The sequence below is a fragment of the Amblyomma mixtum genome, chromosome 3 (genome assembly GCF_055824585.1).
Source record: "Amblyomma mixtum isolate Tamu chromosome 3, ASM5582458v1, whole genome shotgun sequence".
Classification (NCBI taxonomy): Eukaryota; Metazoa; Arthropoda; class Arachnida; order Ixodida; family Ixodidae; genus Amblyomma; species Amblyomma mixtum.
The window spans coordinates 799,873-822,804 of NC_143014.1; the positions used below are offsets into that span (position 1 = coordinate 799,873).

Here is a 22,932-nt window from a genome sequence, read left to right on the forward strand (position 1 = left end):
TTAAAAATGGCATTGTACTCTCATGCCTACGTTCGGTCCTGGTAAAGTCCTGCACGCACGACATGGCTAAAAGTTTTCATGAACAAGTAAATAGAATAAAGTCATCAGGCTATCCGGACAGCGCAATTAGTTTTGCATGCGAAAAACTTATCCGCTGGGTAAAAGGTATTGCCCCAAAGAAGGAAAAGGACGAGAAGATAAAGAACAAAAAAGTGGTGATACCATATAAGCATCGACTTTCGCACAACCTTGCCAACGTGGCCAGGCGCTATGGCGTACAGGTAATCTCGGCTCCAAACAAGCTCAACCGGCTTGTACTGTGAAACATCAAAACAAGTTCACACGGTGCAGGACGCGGGTTGTTTACCAGATTCCCTTAAGTTGCGGGCTCAGCTACATTGGCCAAACTGGTCGATGTTTTAATGAGCGAGCCAGCGAGCACTGCCGGAATCTGCGGAATAACGAAGGAAGCTTTCTAGTGGATCATTGCAAAGCCTGCAGGGGTTGCCGTCCAGAGTTCGAGAAAACTATTTTTTTGAGGAGTGGGAAGGACAGATTTGAGAGAGAGGTGGTCGAAGCCTTTTACATCAGGAAAGAAGGGAGCAGATGCGTCAGCAAGCCATCCATTACGCTTAGCAACGAGGAGTACACTTTTCTAGAAAGTTTTCTGTAGGCTCTTCGTTTTGTTTTGTTGTGCACACTCTTTCCTTTGGCATTGGTTGCAATTTTTGACGATTTTTTTTTACGATGTGCGGTTTTTTGCGCGGTTTTTGTTCTCGTTTTTTACACCTTTGACGCTGACCTTGGTCTGAGCTCCGCATTCATCCTTTTTCATGTTTCTTGTTGGTCGTCGGTTATCATTCATATGGCTGCTGGTTGTTCGTTTCCAATTTTTTTTTCTCGTTTTTATACCTTTGACGCCGACTTTGGTCTCAGCTTCGCGTCCATCTTTTTTCTGGTTGGTCATCGGTTATCATTCATGTGGCTGCTGGTTTTTGGTTTCCAATTTTTAAGGTTTGCACTCTTCATCCATTTCAACCATTTTTTTACCTTTGAGACTGCTTTGGTCTTAACGCTTCATTCTTCACCTTTTTTCCACGTTTCTTGTTGGTCATCTGGTATCACTCATGAGTGTGTATCGTTTTTGGTGTTGAAGAGTTGCTTGGTCATGACCGTTTTAGTGTTGTTTGCTCTACTTTTGTTGGGGTTTTCTTGTTGGGTTTTTTTAGCCATGATAGTATGTTACGTGGTTGCTATTGCGCTTCATGTGCTAGATATCTTACAGTTATCTTTTCTACTGCCTGTGCGTGATTACACGGATGTTAGGGCGTGTTGGCCTACATAAAGGCGGGTTTGGTGCGAAATAAAATTCAGTTGTAAGTTGGCGCTGGTCCTGTCGTGTTTGTCTCTTTTGTCCACGTCTTTTGCGCCATTTTCCTGTTGAATCATGAACCAACTAGCCCAAACTAGAGTTCTTCTTAAGCTCAAGAAAGTGTGCGGCCTAGTAAGCAGCACAATAGGAAACCAGAGAGGACAAAATAAAAATAAGAAGAAGACAAGCCATACTTCGGGATTCATCGCGTGCAAAACGGGTGTGGTGTATGAACATCCCGTTTCCTGTGGCAAGACCTACATAGGTCAGACAGGGCGTTGTGTAAACCTGCGGCTAAAAGAACACGAGAAATCGCTCTCTGGGTCGAAGTCCTCGCATTTGGTTGACCATTGCCAAGGATGTAAAGAGTGCAAGACGGATTGTGTGCCGGAATGTGGGCCAGTGTGCAAGAAAAAATGCATTCCACTTTATGCGCAGGCTGAAATTCTGTCACATCAGAAAGAACGCCTCGAGCGCGAAATTACGGAGGCTTTTTATATTTCGCGACAGGGAAATTCATGCATAAGCGCACCGTCCATTTCTTTAACAGCAAAGGAGCTGGCAATCTGGATCACACGTGGAATTAATATCATTTCCTTTTCCCTCCTTTTTTTTTTTTTGGGGGGGGGGTATTTTCGTTTGCCCTTCGTGATTGTAACCATGAAGTTTCCTGTTTTTGCACTTTTTATCTACCTTTTTGCACCCTCAGCACTCTTCAGTTCAGATGTATCGCCCTCTAAGGTTTATCTTGACGATATCATGTATGTTTCTTTTTGATTTACTTCAAGAGATGGATATATATGTCATGTGTTCTTCCATTAAAGTTTTAGTTGCGAAAAAGCGCTCGTGTTGTGTCTTCTCTCTTACTTTAGTCCTCGTTTTTGGCGCTAACTTCATCATGAATAAGATTAAACTCGCCCAACTTTCCACCTAACTACAAGAAAATCAAGTTCTTTTTTGAGAAGGGCTATCGATGCTTTACTCACGCAGCCTGCCGTACTAGATATCTCGCGAGCCTCCACAATTTCCCGGGCCACCCTTTGAAGAAGGCGGTTATTCTGCGCAAAGTTTTCTTGAATATGTCGCTACACCAACTGGCCGAACATACTTCTCTACTAAGTTTCATTTCTTCTCCATTGGGCACTTTTCTGTGTAATTCTCCGCCTGCGGAGCAGTGCGCGCGCTGTTGCAGCCTTATAATCATCGCTACTTGCAGAGCAAGGTTCTATTCCTTTTCACTGCGGAAGGGCTTGTGCCCTCCGGAAATTGCAATCCTCTTTGGTGCGGTTGGAGCATCCATTGGACACTGGAAAAGAATTGCCAAGATCCTTAAATCCGAATGCTGGCGCCAAGTTCGTCTGCTCAATGACTGGCTTCGACTGATGTGCTGCAACGGTCTAGGGTTTGGCTCTTCTGGCTTGAAGCTTTTGCAGGGCTATCAAAGATCTGTGCAGGCTGGCACGAATTTTCTATGGGGCCGCCTTCTTCAAAGCCTTCCCGAGACTGTAAACAACAAGGAAGGTATGACTCCTATCGTGCTTCTTGGAGGTGCCTCTGTTCCACCTGGAATAGCTAAGGTTTTGGAGCGTGGGCCGAAGTTTGCGGTTGAGTCCCGACTTGAGAAACAAGACGCCCTTGCTTCGGTGCACAGAATAGCCGAGAAGGCTCCAGATGAAGAAGAACGGGTGCGATGCCTAGCTGAAGGTGTTCATGCTGTGTGCCGGAGGGCAGATTCTGCGTGACGCTGCGGAATTCTTCCGCGAGTCGGACTTAGCCTTGTTGCAACCCGATAAAGAAGGTGGCTTCGCCGTTATGCCGTGTCAGATGTTCGGCGAGAAGGCCATGACCGCTGTGCTGAAGAACTTCAAAGTGTGCAAGCAGAAACCGTAGAAGTTAAAGGCTGGGGCTGTGGCGTTGCTGCATGATCTAAACCTGGACAAGCTAGTGAAATCCGTGAAGGAATGCAAGTCAGTTACGTTGAATGTGTTCTTCACAGTGAAAACACACAAACCCCAGAACCCCTTCAGGACCATCATAACGGAGAGAGATTCCTGGCAGGCACTGGTCAGCAAATTCCTTCAGAGTCACCTGACCAAGCTTGTGATTGGTGACCCTTTCAAGATTGACTGTTCCGGTACTCTTGTAGAAGCACTTCGACAGGGCGCTGGCAGGCCTAACTACGGATTTTCGGTGGACATAGAGGAGTTGTTTTATTCTGTGCCGCACAAGGAACTTTTCTTGGCCGTCCGTGAATGCATGAAGTAGCTGGTATTGTGGCTTTTCAAAACTATGTGGTGTTTCAGTGGCTGGTTTTTTAGAGTTATTGAGCATGTATTTGAATTCCATGGTAGTCAGTTTTGAGAATGAGTGCTATGTTAAAAAACGCGGGATATGCATTGGGTCTTGTGTCGCTCCTGTTTTATGCGAGATATATTTAGCTAAATTTGACCGTGACTTGAAGGCTGATCTTGACAACCATAGCATTGTGAGTATTTTCAGATACGTTGACGATTTTCAAGTCCTTCTACAACTAGATTTTAAGCATGATGTTTCTACGGTTGCTGACTCAGTCTTGGGGAAGTTTTTGCTTGCTCCAAGACGCTGAATTTTACCCTTGAACTACCACAGAACCACTGTCTAGAATTTTTAGACCTAAAACTGTTTTTTACTAATGACAAACACCTTTGTTGGGCTTACATGCCGCGTTCGAAAAAAGCTTTGTTACCTTTTGATTCATCTCATTCTAAGCTCGTAAAACGTGGCATTGCATCATCTTGTCTAAGATCAACCCTTTCGAAATCATGCTCGCACAGGGTCAGAGAGAGAGAGAGAGACTCTTTAATGAAGAGCAGAGAATTTAGCCGGCGTTTAAAAATCGCTGGCATGCTACTCTGCGTAGGGAGGGGAATTTGGGAGATAAAGACAGAAGGAGAGCAGAGTGGAAGAGGTAAAAAAAAAACGAAGATAAAATGTGACCATGAAATGGGTACTAAGGATGCAATGGCGAGTATTGATGTAACCTATGGAGTGATGGAGTGCATAGTCCGTCAAATGGGCTGACGAAGTTCACTGCATGAAGAATGCATGAAGGTGACGTGCAAGTGAATTTAAAGCTTATCGAGATATCCAATGTCTTTTAAATATGTGAATAGAAAAGTCATTGCAAGTCTCTGTTGCCTAAGGCAGGCTAAGGGACCTAAAACTTTGTCCATTGTAAGGGGCACTGAGCAGAGCTTCTGCATGCAATGTTCATAGTACGCACGCTCGTTAGCATATGCAGGGCACTCAAGCAAGATATGCTCCACATTTTCTATCGCGGCACAGTGGTCACAGTGCGGACTGTCCATTTGTCTAAAACGGTATCGTAAGCCGTTTGTATATGCAGCATTAAGACGAAGTCGATGATAAAGTGTTTCCAGATGTCGAGGAATTCTGGGTCAAATCCAGTTTTGACCGCCAGGTTGAACGTTTGGAGCGAGCTGGATTTCCGAGTTCAGTATTAGTTTCTGTAGCCGAGTCATTGCTTAGACAATTTAGAAGGCCTGAGAGGGCCGTCGATGTTCCTCACCTCACGCTGCCAAGAGAAAAAAGGCCTTTTCAAGTCCTCCCATATGTGCACAAGCTATCGCACAATGTCAAAAGGGTGGCCAACAAGTTCGAAGTTGATGTTGTTTTTACAGCTCCTTTGAAATTGTCCCGCCTGTGCGCCATGACCAGCAGGTGCCAGGGGAAGAGAGCAATGAAGAACAAATGTGTCACGAAACACCAAACACAGTTTGTGCCCTCCACTGTTGGAGTGGTGTATAAGGTTCCACTGAGCTGCGGGTCTGTGTACCTAGGCCAGACAGGGCGCTGTCTCAATGACAAGCTCAGAGAGCATGCCAATTCCTTGGGCTCAAATGGAGGCTCGAACCTGTCATTGCATTGGCTTAAATGCAAACACTACATAGACAGGAATAAGAAGAAGAAGCAGCAGTGCCGCCCTCTCCTCCGTTCAACGGTGGTTATCGGGAGAGCTTCCGATAGGGTGGCCCGGGAAATTGTGGAGGCTCGCGAGATATCTAGTACGGCAGGCTGCGTGAGTAAAGCATCGATAGCCCTTCTAAAAAAGAACTTGATTTTCTTCGCGACCGAGAACCCGCTTTCATGTTGCTGGTTTCTGGGCATTTCCGTTGAGTTTGAGTTGTCTTGTGCCTATCACTGATGTTATTTTTGCTGTACCAATGTGCTCCCACACGTGTTGCAGTGGCTATCATACGCTGGCGCCCTTTCTGCTTTTTAAGGCGATGTATCGTTTCCGAAAAATACAGTTGCAAGTTTGCGCTCGTGTGTGTGTACGTGTTTCTCCCTTCCGTCTTGTGTTATTCTGCGCAAAGTTTTCTTGAATATGTCTCAATGAACCTTTGTCGCTCATTCAAGATGACTTGCTTAGTGCCGCCTCTGTCGGCAGGGCATGCGCGCACAATCGTGATAACACAATCAGCTGGTTGAAAGTTTTTCTCGGGAAAGTGCGTGCACCGTTAATACCAGTTTATCTGCATAGGCTAGGTGAGATTGAAGACAACGCGTGGAGGGAAGCGGAGGTCGGTAAGGTGACAGCCAAAATAACGTGAGTAGAAAAGCTAAGAAAAGCTAACGTGAGTAGAAAAGCTAGAAACGCTACGTGAGTAGAAAAGCAGTAGACAAGGGAAGAGCACCAGGGAAAGGTGAAATAGGTGGTAAGGAGATAGGGAACAGAGCGTGAGGATGGAAGCGAAGGAAGAGAGTAAGGCGAGAGCGTAGGGAGAGTGAAAACGAAAAAGGAGGAGGAGGCGGGTAAGGGGACAGCGAAAATAGCGTAAGGAGGAAAGTGAAAGTGGAGGCTAGGCGAGAGTAAAATGACCACGAGGAAGAAAGCGAAGCAGGTGCCCATAGTCAGAAAAGAACATTACAACAATATGCGATACGAAACTTGTTGCATAAAATAAAAGGTGGGCACTAAATGTGGCGCATTAAATCTGACATATCAATTCTCTGACTTCGACACAATCGCCCTAACGTATTGCCCATGCTCAAGAAAAGTTTCACTTCAAGCTTTTGGGAAGAGATAGAGATTTCAAAGAATGCAAGAGAGATCTGCCTGGTTGTTAATTAGCCTGGCATGCTACTCTAAATTAGGGTGAAGGAATAGGGCATTCTGTGTATTTGTGAGTGCGCGAGTTTTATGCAAACTTCTAGAAATAATGTTTTTTTTGCATTTATTCTCGCTCCGTCACATGTAGCTTGAGTCTTACAGTGTTGTATTCTCTCATTACTGCTTTCAACCTGCTTCTTTTCAGACAGAGTGCGGTTGTATGAATTTTAGTGGTTTGTACATGGCTTCGGATTCAAGCCGTGCATTAGCTTATGTTAGGTTACGTTTTGCCTTTTCTCTTTGGCTTTGCTGTATGTTTATGCACAGAGTCCTGTGAAAAATGCGGACTGTGTGAGGCTGACACCTGCGAGAGATGTCTATGCCTTTTTTCCGGCTTTCTGGGGAACTGTTCCGTGTTCTCTAGAAATAAAGATGAAAAGATAATGCGGTCGGACTGTGGCGACTGCAGCACGAGTTTTGTGGTACGGTCTCGCCGCTGGTTGTGGACAAAATTTTCAAGACAATTTTCAAGGAGCAGCCTTCCGACGGGAGGAGCGCGATTACCTTATCACTCTGTCTGTCGTACAGATTAGGCGGAAAGGTAGTTGAGCAAAGGCTCCCAGGTATGCGGACGATATTGTACTGTTTGTAGACAGCCAGGAAGATTTGCAAACAATGGTTAATTATTGTGGAGACGAAGGAGATGCTCCGAGTTTCAGTTTTAGCGCAACTAACTCAGGTGTGATAATTTTCATTGATACAACTGATCAGGTGCTTACAATACAAGACCATGAAATACCCACAGTGGCCGAATACAAATATCTCCGGGGAAGGGTAAACGAGGGGCAGAAATGCATGCAAAAGCACGAACAGTCGGTTAGGGCAAAATGGCGGAGAGATGCCTGGATAATGAAACATAAGGAATTAACGGGGTACAACAAATATGAAGTACTGAGAGGTATCTAGAAAGGAATAATGGTTCCAGGGCTAACTTTCGGGAATGCGGTTCTGTGCTTAAGGAGTGAGAAGAGAAGTAGATCAGACAGCTGTTGGAAGATAAGCACTAGCTTTTCACGGCAAACCCACAAACGAGGCAGTACAGGGGGATATGGGGTAGGCATCGTTCGAAGCACAGGAAGCTCAGAGTAAAACATTATATGAAGAATGCCTGAGGAAATTAGGCGATAACAGGTGGGCAGCTAAGGTATTTAAAAACTTATACACAAAGAGCTTTGACTAAATAGCGGGAAAGAGCTAAGGAACTAACCAGTAAGTATGCACGGCAAAAGGAGGGATAAAGAACGAGCATTAAATGACAGGTAAAAAACGCGGAATGTAAAAAGTAGAAAAATTCAATGGAAAAGAAATAGAGCGTAGAACTGTATCGTTACTGGAAAAGGCAGATCAGGGAAGAATCATCATCATCAGCCTGACTACACCCACTGCAGGGCAAAGGCCTCTCCCATGTCTCTCCAATTAACCCTGTCCTTTGTCAGTTGCCGCCACTGTATCCCCGCAAACTTCTTAATCTCATCCGCCCACCTAACTTTCTGCCGTCCCCTGCTACGTTTGCTTTCTCTTGGAATCCACTCCGTTACCCTTAACGACCAGCGGTTATCTTGCCTTCGCATTACATGCCCTGCCCAAGCCCATTTCTTCCTCTTGATTTCAACTAAGATGTCATTAACCCGCGTTTGTTCCCTCACCCACTCCGCCCGCTTTCGATCTCTTAACGTTACACCTATCATTTTCCTTTCCATAGCTCGCTGCGTTGTTCTTAACTTAAGCTGAACCCTCTTTGTTAGCCTCCACGTTTCTGCCCCATAGGTGAGTACCGGTAGGATACAGCTGTTGTATACTTTTCTCTTCAGGGATATTGGTAAGCTACCATTCATGATCTGAGAGAACCTGCCATATGCGCTCCACCCCATTCTTATTCTTCTAGTTATTTCCCTCTCATGATCCGGATCTGCGGTCACTACCTGCCCTAAGTAGACATATTCTCTTACTACTTCCAGCACCTCCCTACCAATGGCGAACTGCTGTTCCCTTGCTAGGCTGTTGAACATTACTTTGGTTTTCTGCATGTCAATTCTTAGCCCCACCGTTCTGCTCTGCCGGTCTAACTGATTGATCATGCTTTGCAGTTCTTGTCCTGAGTGGCTTAGCAAGGCAATGTCATCAGCGAATCGCAAATTACTCAGGTATTCTCCATTAACTCTTGTCGCCAACTGTTCCCATTCCAGTCACCGGAATACCTCCTGTAAACAGGCAGTGAAGAGCATTGGCGAGATCGTGTCTCCCTGCCTGACACCTTTCCGTATTGGAATTTCATTGCTGACTTTATGGAGAACTATAGTAGCTGTTCAATCGTTATAAATATCTTCCAATATTTTCACATAGCACTCTTCTACACCCTGATTCCGCAATGCCTCCATGACAGTTGAAGTTTCCACTGAGTCAAATGCTTTCTCGTAATCAATGAAGGCTATATATAGGGGTTGGTTATATTCTGCGCATTTCTCTATCACCTGATTGATAGTGTGAATGTGATCTATTGTCGAGTATCCTTTACGAAAGCCTGCCTGATCATTTGGTTGACTAAAGTCCAAGGTTGTCCTGACTCTATTAGCGATTACCTTAGTAAATACCTTGTAGGCAACGGACAATAAGCTTATCGGTCTTTAATTGTTCAAGTCCTTGACGTCTCCATTCTTATGAATTAAGAAAGGAGAGCATAAAACAAAACGAAAAACTTGCGCGAGCATAAAACAAAACGAAAAAGAATGCGGAAACCCTGGCTGACTGTGGACTTGTTTAAACGAATAAGAGAAAAAAAACAAGAAGTTTCATGATTTTCTTAAATGTCGTGATCTGCAGTTACTGGAAGAATTTAAATCCTACAGAAACAAATTGAACTCAGACCTGAAAAAGGCAAAGATCGAGTACTTTCGGGCTCAAATTCTTCGTGCTCGCAGTGACTACAAAAGGTTATGGGAGATGGTTAACGATCTAATGAACAAAAGGTGCTCAAGCCATTGTGTAACAGATATCACAGTCGATGGCGAACGTCTGTCTGATGATCAGCTTGCTGAAGAAATGAATCTTAGGTTCATTAGCACAGGGAAATATACAGGCCCACTTGCTAGCATGTCCTGCCGTACACATGCAAACAGCCCAATGAGCTCTATCTCGCTTTTTCCATGCAGTACAACTGAAATTTGCAAAATAATCGGAAGCTTGAAAATTCACGTAGCGCCTGGAGATGACGGTATAAAGGCTTTGCCAATTAACCATGTTGCAAATCATATTAGTCATGTGTTGTCCTATATAATCAACCTAATGCTTCTTACTGGGGAGTTTCCGGATGACCTTAAGATAGCTAAAGTAGTACCCGTGTATAAAGGGGGCGGTGCAACAAATATGAATAACTACCGGCCAATCTCTGTTCTAACTGTATTCTCAAAAATATTTGAGCGCGTCATTAATGATAGACTTACCAGCTTTTTTCAGAAACATAAAATAATAGCTGATGCACAGTATGGTTTTCAAGCAAATAAGTCTACGCAACAAGCTCTTATACATATAAAAGACAAAATTATTGAAAACATAGAGAAGAAACTCTTAACCCTTGGTCTATTTATAGATCTTCGGAAAGCGTTCGATACTGTGCAATATGACATATTGATAAAAAAGCTAGAGATCTGCGGGATTCGGGGCGTTGCACTAAGGCTGTTGCAAACGTACCTGAAAGACAGGTCACAGTATGTAGTCATAAACGATCGCACTTCGAGTAAAATGAAGATACAACACGGCGTCCCTGAAGGATCAATTTTGGGGCCCTTACTCTTTCTTATATATATGAATGATATAACTATGATACCAGGATCCCCCCAGTTAATCATGTATGCTGACGACACGAACATATTTTTTACAGGAACAACAAAAACATGTCTTGAAAAATCTGTCAATAATTACTTATTAAAACTTTCCAGGTGGCTTCAAGCCAATCGCATTACTCTAAATACAACAAAATCTAAATACGTAATTTTTAAACCCACAAGCGTTAGGGACCAGAACCCTATTAGCATCAGATATGAAGGTAGCCTGTTGGAGGAGGTCACGGAGCAAAAATTCTTGGGTGTATGGTTCAGCAGTGATCTGTCCTGGAACGCCCATGTTAGTTGCCTTAATTCCGATTTATCACGGGTCATTGGTTGTCTTTACAGAATCCAGCACTTGATTCCATCCTCGATGAAGCAGACACTATATTATTCTCTATTCTATTCTAGAATAAGTTATGGTATTTTAGTTAGGGGTACGACAACTGATTCTAATTACAAAAAATTAATTACTTTACAGAAGAAGGTGTTACGCATATGCGAAAATTATCATGGCGAGAAAAGGGAGCTAAGAACGCATCCACTTTTTTTAAAGTACAATATGCTGAGGGCAGATAAGGTATACTACTTTAGGTTGCTACAATGGATACATAAAAATCGTTTGTACGTCACATCCACCGACAGAGTAAACTTGTACGCTATCAGAGACCCCAAAATAGAGATACCGAGGATAAGGACAAATTATGGTCGTCAAGCATTGTCTTTTCAGGTTATCGGAATTCTCAATAGAAGAGATATAAATATTAATTACAGTAAACCCTTCTCCACTTTCAAAAATGAATGCAAAGGAGCTCTCCTCTGTAGGGATGTCACCTATAGCAATCGTTAAAATTTCTCATGCAAACATGTTGTAGTCCAATTTTTTTTTCACAGTTACTGATTCTGTTTTCGCATCTATGTACTCTTGTTTGTGCTTATATGTCCATAATGCCTTGTTTTTCAGTAGGCTAGAATAAGCCTTAAGTAGAACTTTGTTATTTGATGTAGTGTTTCATGTATGTCTTGGACTTTGTTTCTTATTTATATACTCATCGTACATTTATGATGCAAATTTTTGTCAAGCGCTTTTGTCTTTTTTTGCTGAGTGTGTATGTATTTTCCTGTGTATGTTCTTCCGTATGTATTTTCCTCTGCATAACGCTTACTTTTGTGCCTACTTTTCTTTGTTTTTTTTCTCCATATCAACAATACTATTTTGTACCGGCCCGTCGGACTTTTGTAATTTTTATGTTTGTTTGTCATGTAGTAGGGGATGAGGCCCCGTCAGGCAACATTGTGCCTTTAGCCTCAGCCCCTTCTTAGGCAAATGTTTAAGCAACAAATCATCATCATCATCATCATTTAATGGCCCTTAAAGACCCCTGGCGGGGTATTACATAAGGGGGGGGGGCGAACATCGAAGCAAGTAATGACATTATTAGGTCAAAAAAATACATATACAAAAAAGTACAGTAAAACAGTTTAAAAAAAAACTGAAAAACAAATAAAAAGAAAGAAAGAAAGAAAGAAAGAAAGAAAGAAAGAAAGAAAGAAAGAAAGAAAGAAAGAAAGAAAGATAATGTTAGCGTTCTTCCAAGCTTCTGGTACTCTCGAGGTCACAAGGCATTGCGTATACAGGGTGGCTAGTTTTTGTAGCACAATCTCTCCTCCGTCCTTCAACAAATCTGCTGTTACCTGATCCTCACCAGCTGCTTTCCATCTTTGCATTGCTCCTAAGGCTTTCTTTACTTCCTCCTTCGTTACTGGCAGGATGTCCCATTGCTGTGCTCGACTGCCTCCCTCAGTAACTTGATGATTAGATTCGCTACTGTATAGATTTTTGTAGAACTCTTCGGCTAATTCAACTATCTTATCCATATTGCTGATGACATTGCCCTGTTTGTCTTTTAGCGTATACATCTGGTTTTTACCTATGCCCAGTTTTCTCCTCACTGATTTTAGGCTACCTCCGTTCCTTAGAGCATGCTCGATTTTCTCCATGTTAAACTTTCTTATGTCGGCTACCTTGCGCTTATTTATTAACTTCGATAGCTCTGCTAGTTCTATCCTGTCTGTGGAGTTAGACGTCCTCATGCTTTGACGTTTCTTAATCAGATCTTTAGACTCCTGAGATAGCTTGCTGGTATCCTGTCGAACAATCCTACCACCTACTTCTGCGGCGCACTCTGTAACGATAGCTGTAAGATTATCATTCATTGTTTCAACACTACGGTCGTCTTCTTCAGTTAAAGCGGAAAATCTGTTTTGCAGCGACATTCTGAATTCCTCTACCTTCCCTCTTAATGCTAACTCGTTAATAGCCTTTCTCTTCACCAGTTTCCTCCGTTCCCTCTTCAAATCTAAGCTAACACGAGACCTTACCATTCTGTGGTCGCTACAACGGACCTTACCGAGGACCTCCACATCCTCTACGATGCCAGGGTGTGCACACAGTATGAAGTCTATTTCATTTTTAGTCTCACCATTGGGGCTCTTCCACGTCCACTTCCTGTTTGCTCGTTTGCGGAAGAAGGTATTCATAATCCGTATATTATTTCTATCTGCGAACTCTACTAATAACTCTCCCCTACTGTTCCTAGAACCTATGCCATAGTCACCTACCGCCTTGTCTCCAGCCTGCTTTTTACCTACCTTTGCCTTAAAGTCGCCCATCAGTACAGTGTACTGTGATTTTACTTTGGTCATTGCCGATTCCACATCCTCATAGAAGCTTTCAACTATCTGGTCATCATGGCTTGATGTAGGCGCGTAGGCCTGCACCACCTTCAGCTTGTACCTCTTATTAAGCCTAATTACCATAGCTGCTACTCTCTCGTTAATACTGTAAAACTCCTCGATGTTGCCAGCTATATCCTGATTAATGAGGAATCCCACACCTAGTTCTCGCCTATCTGCTAATCCACGATAGCACAGTACATGCCCGCCCTTTAGTACTGTATACGCCTCATCTGTCCTCCTAACCTCACTAAGGCCTATGACATCCCATTTAATACCGGCTAATTCCTCCAATAGCACTGCTAAGCTAGCCTCACTTGATAAGGTTCTTGCGTTAAACGTTGCCAGGTTCAGTTTCCAATGGCGGCCTGTCCGGAGCCAGAGATTCTTAGCACCCTCCGCTGCGTCACAGATCTGACCGCCGCCTTGGTCAGTTGCTCCGCAGCTGCTGGGGACTGAGGGCCGAGGGTTAATTGGTTTCTTCATAGAAGTTTATGGCCATGTACTACACCAGGGTGGCCAAATCCTGTTCTGGTGAGGAAGTGCGTTGTCGGTTCTGGTCACCGAAATCAGGCCGCACTCGAAGCCTGGGTATGCAATTCCATCGACACGCGGAGTTTTTTTTTTTAATCCGGTGGAGAATTGCGTGGCACCGGGATTCGAACCCCGGTCCTCTTGCACGCGAGGCGGATGCTCTACCTCTACGCCATCGCTGCCTCAGGGAGGAATCATCCAATGATAACTCAAAAGCCAGTGCCCTACTCTTTGAAGCTAGATCAAGGTGTCTTAGAACGCGCAGTTACAAAAAGAAGAGAGAAAAGGTACAAAAAGGGGACGCTCCTATCTTCCGTCAATCCATTCATCCATCCCAATATAGAGCTTTGCATCGGGAGAGGAAGTTGTCGAAAAGCTCCTCTCTGGATTGTCGGATACCGGTTTCACCTCCGCTTTTATCATGCTAGCGTGAAATGCACATGGAAGTCCAGGACACTTTGGTGGCGCCCAGGGAGCCAGTTTTGCAAAGATCTCTAAGGTCCCCACGGTAGACAAAGTTGAACGCAGGTCTGTCACATTGCTCTCGAAAGTATCGAATCAGAAACTCTTGCATGCAGGAGGCATGCTTGGTGCAGTGTATGATTTATAAAGCGTATGCACACTCGAACCGCTTCGTTTTGGGCGCCGAACTTGCTTTATTTTAGCCACAATGGTGTTTCAGTGAATACCCCCGCTTGTTAGTAAAGTGTCGGTTGCACCAAGAGCTATTAGTGTGGAAGCACTATTCCAGTGGCTAAACCCCGAGCAAGATCTTAGGATGTATGAGGGTTGGTGCCATCACTGCCGTTGGTGCCGCCATCCCACAACATTGTTTACACTCCTAGCGCCCCCGCTTGGAGACAATCCCGCCCACAGCGCGTTGCCGGCGCGCTCCGCCGTCCCCGCTTCTGACGCGCGATAGCCAGCGACGCGCGCTGCTACTGCCGCGTCTTTTCATGCGGTTGCCTTTGAGGCTGTGTTGCCTCCATTGCCTTCGCTCGTGCTATTCGGTTTAACTAACATAAAACTCTATCAGTTACGATATAAAAAACATCATGATAAGCCAAATTAGAAAGTGAATGTTCAAGAAATTCTGCTTTTCCATGATTATAAAATTTATGCAAAAATTCTTTGTCATTTTGTAAAATTTGTGACGAACAAAATACTCGATCTATTGTAGATCGGTGGCGCAATTTGATGTAAACGCCACAAGTCACATGTGCTTTCATTTCATCAAATAGGGAAAAATTGTTAAAATTGCGTTTTTTTAATGCAAAACCTATTTTAAGTGAAGGTGGAGACATGGACAGAATGAACGGCTGCAAAACACGGGAAGAGTAGGTGAAGCAACGAACTTTTAGCAGATGTCTAGTGTTAAACGATGCGGACGTGGTGGCCTCACCGCAAAGAATGGATGCTTTGAACCTTGTCGTCACTTTTGCCCAATATTGGGCGCAAGCGGCTCAGGGAATTCGCCAGCGGCGTGCCTGGCCTGCCGTAGTAGTCGACGGTTGACATGCTATGGAAGAAAAAGCTTTTGAAGCACTGCTCGGGACTTGCGGCGTAGTTTTTCTGGCCGATTTTTCGCATTCAGTCAGTAAATAGCAGTGGGAATGCTATGTTGCGATTGCGAAAAAAAAAAGGCACAAGAGAGCCGTTCTATAGGGAGTGAACTACTGTCACCTGGTATGGGGCACTACTACTGTTTCAGATAAAAATAAACTCTACATTCCTCAAAAGAAAGCAATTCGCGACATCATGAACACTCCATTTGACAGTCACACACAACCACTTTTTGCTGAATTAAACTTACTTCCTATCCCGGACATGTACGATGCTAACTTGTTCAGACGCTATGAAGCTGGCATAAAAAAGAATAATACCGCATTAGTTAAGATTGCAAACCTAAAGCTAAAAACTAGTATTCGTACTACACGACAAGCTGAAACCTAGGAAATTCCATACTCACGAACAAATTATGGACTTCAAATGTTGCGTCATCTCCTTCCCTCATACTTAAACAAATGTAGGTAGAAGTTTCTTTTTTTTTCGGTTTTCTTTTTGTTGCGAATTTTCTACTTCTTTAGTCATTGTTTAGTTTTTATTGCAGTCATTCTCTTGTTGACATTTCATGCAATATTCTATGCTATTAAGAACTGCCTTCATAGTAGATTTGTTTCATACATGCCTGTATTTATATTCCTAATAACTGTACCAAGTCGCTTACCTTCTGTGAACTTTCATTTGTCTTCCTTTTTCTTTTTTCTTTTTTTTTTCTGGGAGCTGTGTACCATTAACTTAAAACAATTTTCTCTTGCTGTATGCCACGCTGCCATGTAGAAAAGGGCCGTGGGCCTAGTCAAGCCCATAAAGAGGCTTTTTGTCCACGACCCTCAGCATTTTTTCGATGCTGAAATAAAGATTTGATTTGATTTGATCCGCACATTGAGAGCTCGTGTCGCATGCCTTGAGGTGCGTGGGAAAACTTGCGAAATCAGCTCGGTTTCAAGCCTTCACTGTTTTGTCTTAGAGACAGAAGTTATTTGTTTTGCGTGGGAAAGGTTCGAAGTCTAGTGTCACCCATGCAGCCCATATACAGTCGTGCCTCGTTAATATGAACGGTTTGATTTGCTATCAAGGCTACACAAAACAAGTGGTCCACAATAGCAATTCGTTACGAACAACACAGGGAAGCAATTTTCAGGAAGATATTGCAATTAAAATTTGTTTTTGTTCATGGGAGAGTTTAATGAAGTTGGTATTACAAAAATGCTTACCATTATGAAGTGAATTATCTTCGTTGCCATAGTTACCAGACAAATGCAACGATTTGGAAGCACGCAGTGAACCGTGGCACATAATGATGCCTTCAGCTTCCAGAAGCAGCAGCTGCCTGCTTACAACACCTCCCTGCCCGCCACACTCGATCCCCCCCAACCCCCCCCCCCCCCCCTATCATCCCCCAGAAGTGCCACCTGCCGTCCATCGCCTGCACTCACAGAAGCCTGCGCGGCAGCGCAGTGAAAAAGTGGCGGTGGAATCTGTATCACCATGTACCAGCCGCTTCCTTCAGCGAGGGGCGATGCCCTCGCACCGTCAGCCTCTACCCACGTGACGACCCATCATCACCTTCCCCAAAAATTGTGTATCAAACCTCGTCCCAGAGTAAAATCATCGCCCAGCGTCTATCGCAGCCTTCCCTGTCTCGCTCAGTATTACCCAGTGCGTGATTGCTCAAAGTCTGCCCGCTTTTCAGAGGACTTAGCGAACAATCGAGTCGCGGAGCGAATGGATAAAAGTTGAAAAAAGCGACGGTTTAGCAGACATAAAGTTAGACGCTGCCAGCTAGAACATGCAGCGCGAGAGGCTGCGGAGATGGCCGAGAGGTCCAAGATATCAGGAAACGAAGTTTCTCTGCTCGCGCCGAGCTACTTCGAATCCTACTCAAGACTGACCCTCTCCGGCGGATTCACAGCAGAGACCGTAAACATCCCATCACGTGACCTGCCATGCGACCAAATATTGGGTCATATGAGAGTCATGAGATAACGGGTCATCACCACATGGGCAGCGCCATCTGCGTGACCGTGCTCCCTTCGCGATCGTTATGGTAACTCAGGTTGCTATAATGTGTCTAGGTGCTACACTTTACTGCGGATTACAGGCATTGGCAAAGTACAGGCAGCAGAACAGCGGGAGCTTTCGCTGAGTTACGCAGCAGAGCATAAAGAACTGTTTTTTTTTCTGGTGAATAACACAGCGGAAGCTTTTGGACTAGTTGGTTAACCATGTTGAAATCATGAAGGAGCTCAAAATTACAACGAGACAGAAAGAGACGGACACACAGTGCTCTTAGTTGCGTTTGATCTTATTTCATGCGAGAAACGGAAATTTACACTCGTGGCTTTTAACCTGCGCATGCTTTCAAGGCTTCTATCAGAGAGTGGTGTACGGTCAATTGTTATCGTGTAGCCCCGGAGCCCGATGAAAGGCAAAACATCTCTTTCTCTGAAAGCCGAATTGAAGCAGCGCTTACTCAATCATCCTCAGCTAATGCTATTTCCAAAGCTTCAACAATTTTTCGGGTGATTTTGCATTTGCGATTCCAGTAAGAGTGGTTCGGTTCTCTTTTTCACAGATGTGAAGTTCATTTCAAGAGCAAATGCAAATAATTATCATGGTCAGCCTCACCACGCCCATTGCAGGGCAAAGGCCTCTCCCATGGTCTCTCCAATTAACCCTGTCCTTTGCCAGCTCCGGCCACCCTATCCCCGCAAACTTTTCTATCTCATCCGCCCACCTAATTTTCTGCCACCCCCTGCTACGCTTGCCTTTTCTTGGAATACACTCCGTTGCCCTGAAGGACTGGCGGTTATCACGCCTTCGCATTACATGACCTGCCGAAGCCCATTTCTTCCTCTTGATTTCGACTAGGATGTCAATAACTCTGGTTTGTTCCCTCGCCCTACCTGCCCGCCTATGGTCTCTTAATGCTACAGTTATCTTTTTTAAATAGTTCTCAGCGTTCACCTTAAATTTAGCTGAGCCCTTTTGATTACCCTCTACATTTCTGCCCCATAGGTGAGTGCCCCGTATGTGAGTGCAAATGCAAAATCACCCAAGAAACTGTTGAAGCTTCGGGTATAGCGCGTGCCGGGGATGCTTGCGTACGTGCTTATTCAATATTTTTTTTTGGATAAAGAGATGTTTTATCTCTCATCTCTCTATCTTCATCGGGATTCGGGGCTATCGATAACATTCATCGTTCGTCACTCAAAGGTTGAAGCCTTCTAAGATGCGCCTACAGGTGAAAAGCCAGGTGTATAAATTTCCGCTTCTCGCATGAAATAAAATCAATTGGAAGTAGGTACAGAGTCTGTCTGTCTCGTTCTGTGCGTTTGTGGTTTATGGTTTATGGGGTTTAACGTCCCAAAGCGACTGAGGCTATGAGAGACGCCGTAGTGAAGGGCTCCGGAAATTTCGTCCACCTGGGGTTCTTTAACGTGCACTGACATCGCACAGTACACGGGCCTCTAGAATTTCTCCTCCAAAGAAATTCTAGCCGCCGCGGCCGGGATCGAACCCGCGTCTTTTGGGTCAGCAGCCGAGCACCATAACCGCTGAGCCACCGCGGCGGCGTTCTGTGCGTTTGTCTTTTTGAGCGCTTTCACGATCTAGACATTGTGAATACCGTTCGGAAGGAAAGCTTCGGAATGTTTTGGATAAGGTCGTCATTTCCTGCCCCGGGTTCGCCGAGGTTCCCGGTCGATGTTGGCTTTAGTTTACCGACAAGGGAACAGAAAGCATTTGATTGAATGCGAACTTCTGGAATCACGGAGGCGCTGAGTAAAGTAATGTAGAAGATCTTCTTGCTGGGCGAGTTGGTGCATAGCTTTCTTGGTATGACGTTGCGCACACGAACAAACATACACAGGAAGGAGCAGAAGACAGAAAGAGCGCAAACTATCAACTAGATTTATTGCTTTCGCAACAGAATATATATGCAGCATACACACGTGCAAAACAGAATAGGGAGAGGGGAAAAAAAGAAGGACTGGGAGGAAGGGGATAGCAAGTCAGGCCTGCATAGGTCAGCGAAAGCTACGGATAAAATTCCTTTCCCTATCATATAAGGTGACCGAGGTATCGCTAATACAATTTCCGCCTTTTTCTCTGATGTGGAAAGGTTCTAAAAGTTCGCGGGCTATTTTCCTTTTACTCTTGCCCAGAATCTTGATGTATTTGAGCATCGGCTCACAACCACAGCATGAAATGCAATGGGCAGGCAAGTTCGCCCCGTCTCTTTTTCTTACAGAAAGAGCATGCTCCCCTGCGCGCTCATTGATGCAGCGTCCAGTTTGGCCGACATACACGCGTCCACACTTGAGCGGGATTTGATACGCCACGCCCGTGGCACATTTGACGTACTGTTCCACATGTTTTATTGTACATGCGCTCCGTGGGGCTCCTTCCTCGGTGATCCTGGGGCATAACCCAGCAAGCTTTTTTGGGGCCGAAAAAACCACCGGAACACCATGCCTGTTTGCCACTTTTTTTAAATTGTGGGCGACTTTGTGCATGTAAGGAAGCACCGTCGGCTTTGCACTCCGCAAGCGCTCAAGGCCACAGCTGCGCTTGCCTTTCTTTGTCTGGCAAGCTTTCTTTGTCTGTTGGAAATATGCTCCTCGAGCACAGAAAACACTACTTCCATTTGATTCTGCACATTCAAAGATTGTGAAAAGAGCAATTGCAAATTCGTGCCTAGAATTCGTGCCTAGCCTTAACCAAATCATGCGAGCATGAAATGCATTCCAGCTTCCATTATCAGATCACCAGGCTGCTTTCACCGGATTTCCCTGCTCGCTCATCACAGCGGTAGCCGAGAACCTTCTCCAGAAGACAAAGAAAGGCAAGCGCAGCTGTGACCTTGAGCGCTTGCGGAGTGCAAAGCCGACGGTGCTTCCTTACATGCACAAAGTCGCCCACAATTTAAAAAAAGTGGCAAACAGGCATGTTTTTCCGGTGGTTTTTTCGGCCCCAAAAAAGCTTGCTGGGTTATGCCCCAGGATCACCGAGGAAGGAGCCCCACGGAGCGCATGTACAATAAAACATGCGGAACAGTACGTCAAATGTGTCACGGGCGTGGTGTATCAAATCCCGCTCAAGTGTGGACGCGTGTATATCGGCCAAACTGGACGCTGCATCAATGAGCGCGCAGGGGAGCATGCTCTTTCTCTAAGAAAAAGAGACAGGGCGAACTTGCCTGCCCATTGCATTTCATGCTGTGGTTGTGAGCCGATGCTCAAATACATCAAGATTCTGGGCAAGAGTAAAAGCAAAATATCCCGCGAACTTTTAGAAGCTTTCCACATCAGAGAAAAAGGCGGAAATTGTATTAGCGATACCTCGGTCACCTTATATGATAGGGAAAGGAATTTTATCCGTCGCTTTCGCTGACCTATGCAGGCCTGACTTGCTAGCCCCTTCCCCCCACTCCTTCTTTTTTCCCTCTCTCCCTATTCTGTTTTGCACGTGTGTATGCTGCATATATATTCTGTTGCGAAAGCAATAAATCTAGTTGATAGTTCGCGCTCTTTCTGTCTTCTGCTCCTTCCTGTGTATGTTTGTTCGTGTGCGCAACGTCATACCAAGAAAGCTGAGTAAAGAGGACGTGGAAGATACGTATGTAAAGGTGCTTGAAAGTATCTATTGCCACTGCAGATTACAATCGTTCTAACGGTTTTAAAATTAAAGATAGATTAAAATCTCAGCAAAGAGATGTAAGAGGCACACTAATAAACTAATTAATAGAGCTTTCTCATCTCCCGGACGTATAATTTTTACGATGCCGGACTTCTCATTATGGAAGCGCTTAGTTTGTTTTGTAGACGTTCTCTCCTTTTTGCTCTGTCGTAGATTGGGTGCCGTTTTCGCATTCCTTACCGCTGCTCTCGGTGGCCATGTGCGATGGCCTCTCATTTAATCTGAAACAACAGGAAAGTGTTCCTCATTGAGCAAAAAGTGGGGCTGAACCGGGTTTTGAACCGGTTCACAACTGCTCCTATGAATCGTTCCAATTCGGGGTCACTTCGAATATGGCGAACAAAAATTGTGGTTTGGTTCGGCTCAGGATAGCGGCAATAGTACCGGTTGGGTTCCGGTTCGACGCCCTGATTATAAAACGCAGCACGAGTGGTGTGGGCGTTGGCTGAATTATCTGAGGCCTGGGAAGATGCAGCTGCTCCATGTGCGCCATTGTTAGTTTTGATCTCAGCCAGGGATGGATAAGCTTTTCTTTGCTGCTAGGTTCCATACGAGCAGAAAATTTTGCATTGCAGTCAGTAGATTTTGGCCCCAGTTTAAGCTTTACATTTGGCATGAGGTTCGCTGACGGGCCAAAAAATTTCATGTGAAAAAAAATTTGGTGATGAAAAGGAAAATTTCTTGACGTGCGAGGGCCCATCAGCAGAAGGCGTGTAGTGGTTGCCGATGTGCGTCCTTTGCAATGAATGCAGAAGCACGAACGCGTCTGTGCAGGTGCTGGCTGTGAAGACTGAGTTCCCTCGCAGCTGTGGCTTGCCAGCCATCGAGCCAGCATCGCTGCTCGTGCGAGGACCAGGGACCAGGAGAGTCGCTTCGCCACGCGTGCCTCCGCGCAGAGGTGAGTGGATCGTGCCCCCCCGTCCCGCGCTGCTGCTCACAGCGGCCTTCTCTCGTTGTTGCAGAGACCGCATCGAGGGACTGCCCATCAGCGTGGACATAATCTAGGCTATACAATTCAGTACGCGGTTATGCATCAGGCTGAAAGCGCGGAGTGCATCTGCGCTCACCTGCGCACCGAGCTAAAACAACTCTAGGAAGTGCCAGCTGTAGCAACAACACCTGCTATTTTTTAATGTTAATAGTGCTATTGCTGCGGAAAGGCATGAGGCCCAGCACAAGCGGGGAACGCACCTCATGCTACGTGAGAAATAAACACATTATTTTGACACACCCGTTGTTCTCATGGGCTCTCCCACAGAGAATGTGAGCGCAGCACCTTGGCCTTTGGGCGCTGGCCTCACCGAAGCTACTACAGAAGACATCTTTTGGGAGGCCCACCTTGTTGGCCACCGCGGTGCGCTCTACCTTGTGCATCTTGGTGATCGCTTTCTGTTTACTGAATGCGATCGAACGCTATACGTCCTTGTTCACTTCTACTGGCACCTGGAATTGTAGGCGCTGGTAATCTTTCACATGCTCCCGGCAATTTTGTGAATAGCTCCTTGCAGCCACATATAGGATACCAGACCGAAGCCAAGGAGTATGAGGGATGGTTCTTTTTTTATTCTTTTTCTTTAATTTTCTGGCATTGATAAACAGTAGATTGACAGGAAAAAACACAGACAGAAAAAAAGACATCGTGTAGAGCACAGCTCCAATAACCAGATTCAGAAGTAGGTTGCATTGACTGTCGATCTTCGTACCACACGGGCAAGTGTGCAGGGATAACAGGTGCTACAGTCAAGGCTAAGGGGGAGCACTACCGCAATGCGTGGCGCTGTACAACTTGCAAACGTTCAATGGGTCGTGCTCCACACCCGATAATACTGACAATGATTCAGATGCACAAGATGTTCGGGCAATGTTGAAATGGATCAACAAAAAACTGGAGTACCTTCCACCCCTAAAAGGAACGCTGGAAAGCGTTGAAGACACTGTTCATTTCTTGAGTGAAAGGTACAACGAGCATTAACGCTAAGAGAAACGAATGAAAGTGAAGTAAAGGAACTCAAGCACAAAATGGAGAAGGTTGA

The 22,932-nt window shown here is 45.0% G+C and overlaps 1 protein-coding gene across 2 annotated transcripts in view; it reads left to right on the forward strand.

The window, feature by feature from the left end:
* The window catches only part of LOC149349077 (octopamine receptor beta-2R-like), a 507,633-nt gene extending 485,530 nt beyond the window's left edge, over positions 1-22,103 (forward strand). The window contains exons 2-3 of one of the 2 annotated variants that reach the window (XR_016289955.1): positions 21,674-21,797; positions 21,862-22,103. The gene's annotated coding sequence lies outside the window, so the exon portion shown is untranslated. Of the gene's footprint in view, positions 1-21,673; positions 21,798-21,861 lie in introns of those variants that run through there. The other variant, XR_016289954.1, reaches the window with a different exon arrangement.
* The last annotated feature ends 829 nt before the right edge of the window (positions 22,104-22,932 follow it).